General features: G+C 39.5%; 1 pseudogene; it reads right to left on the bottom strand.

The window, feature by feature from the left end:
* Positions 1-373: 373 nt before the first annotated feature.
* On the bottom strand, positions 374-1,270 carry LOC138159167 (large ribosomal subunit protein eL19-like; annotated as a pseudogene).
* Positions 1,271-2,267: the final 997 nt, after the last annotated feature.

Below are 2,267 nucleotides of genomic sequence, written 5' to 3' on the forward strand. Positions count from 1 at the left end.
ATAGAAACTGTATTAATTCCTTTATCCTTGTAACAGTTTGGGTGTGTCACTTCTTAAAGGCAGAGGTTTAGATGTATATCCACCACTATTCTCCATGAACATTGCTCCTACTAAGAACTTGTGAAAGTAACATTTTCATGGATTCTGCCCAAGAACCTCTTGTTTCACTATAGGAACAGGTCCCCATATTTGGTTAGTACACAAGAGATGTCTGTTATCTTTCCAGATTTTAGGATAAAAAACCATCCACCAATATGGAGATAGAAGGCATTTTATAGGTCATAGAATTTAATTTCTTCATTTTTTTGACAGTTGTTCATTTTTATTGTATGAGCCAAATAGAAGGGTACTATGTGCAGAGTTGATAGGGGAGGGTGGGAGGATCATTTATTAGTCTCCTCCTCTTTGGACAAAGTCTTAATGATGTTTTCTTTCTTAGCCTGTAGATGCTCTTCCTGATGCTTTCGGGCTTCCTTAGTCTTAGACCTTCGAGCTTCAGCCTGGTCAGCCAACAGCTTCTTTTTGGCCTTGTCTGCCTTCAGTTTATGAATGTGCTCCATGAGGATCCACTTATTCTTGAACACATTTCCCTTCACCTTCAAGTACAGGTTGTGGTACTTGTGGTGGTCATTCTTTTTGGATTCATGATATCTTCAGAGCAGATGCCACAGAATCCTTATTTCCCTCATCCAGGTCACCTTCTCAAGGATATGAGCTTTGGCAGTACCCTTTCTCTTACCAATACCCATGTGCCTGTCCTTCCAAGTGAGTAAGTAACACACAGTAACAGGCTTATGGATGATAAGCCCATTTTTTTTTTGTTTTGTTTTAAGCAATTGGGGTTAAGTAACTTGCTCAAGGTTACATGGCCAGTTATTTCTGGGTGTGGTGCTGAGTGTCTGAGCCCGGATTTGAACCCCAGGTCATCCCAACACTGGAGCTGGTGCTCTTACTCACTGAGCCACCTGGCTGCCCCTAAGCAATTGGGGTTAAGTAACTTGCTCAAGGTTACACGGCCAAGTGTTTCTGGGTAGATGCTAAGTGTCGGAGACCGGATTCGATCCCCAGGTCATACCGACACTGGAGCCGGTGCTCTTACTCGCTGTGCTACCTGGCCACCCCATCTGATAAGCCCATTTTTAATCAGCTTCTGGATCTGCTGATGGGAATTGGCATTGACAATTTCATTGGTCTCATTGGGGTCAAGTCATACCTTCTTCTTTCCACATTGAAGGACACTAGAGGCAAACCTCTTCTGCAGCCTGAGCATACTGATGCCAACTTCTTCATTTTTTAAATTGAATTTTATATTTTTCAATTATCAAGTATTTTTTTCTCCATCTCATCTTTCAATTCCCTACTGGAAATACAAAAAAAAAATCAGCCAACCCTACCCCCCCCTTTCTTTTTTAAAACAAATAAACATATTCAAGCAAAACAAATTCCCATATTGGCCATGTCCAAAAATGTGTGTCTCATTCTTCAAAATTGAGCCTGTCACCTCTCTTTCATCAGTCCTCTGGAATCAATGTTGATCCTTGTGTTTGTTGATCAGAGTTCTAAAATCTTGCAAAACTATTCATTTTTACAACCCAAATTCTTCATATTAAAGATAAGGAAACTGAGACCATTGACATTTGACTTCGGTTTGCCAGAGTCTTCTCCCCCCTCCCTTTTTTCCATGTCAGAACAAGTCCCAAGCAATCTTCCATACATTTCCATAATGATTGGTCTCTTGAGGGAACACTGAAAAGCATTTCATCTCTTGTGGCTGCATTCTAGTTCTTAACCCCTTAGTGCATTGTAATGAGAAAAGCACTAGACATGTGTGTGAGAAAACTTGAATTATTTACTTTTCTGGGTCTCATTTTTGTAAAGTATAAAATAAAGTTGGACTCTAAATCAAGGGTAATGGAATATGAGCTCCATTAATGTCCTACTTCTTTACTTCTTCAAAACAGCTATCGAAAACCCAGAAAACAAAGTTCTTATCTCCCAAATCCTTGGCACACCAAATTGGTAATCTCAGAAAAAGATACATTTTCATGAATACCAATTATTCTATAGAAGGTGAATTACCATTGGATTTTTCAGGCACCCTAAACACCATGGGGTCTTCCTTTCTGACTTGCAGCTGCTCCTTTTTAAAGAAAATAATCTTCTTGAGAACAGGGTCTATCTTATTTTTCTCTTTGTATTCCCAGGGCTTAGGACAGTGTTATGCACATACTAAGTGCTTAATAAATGCTTTTTCATGTATTTCATGA

Source organism: Petaurus breviceps, unplaced genomic scaffold (assembly GCF_028583685.1).
Source record: "Petaurus breviceps papuanus isolate PSGF00001 unplaced genomic scaffold, PetGlider_PUasm1.0 175, whole genome shotgun sequence".
NCBI classification, from domain to species: domain Eukaryota; kingdom Metazoa; phylum Chordata; class Mammalia; order Diprotodontia; family Petauridae; genus Petaurus; species Petaurus breviceps.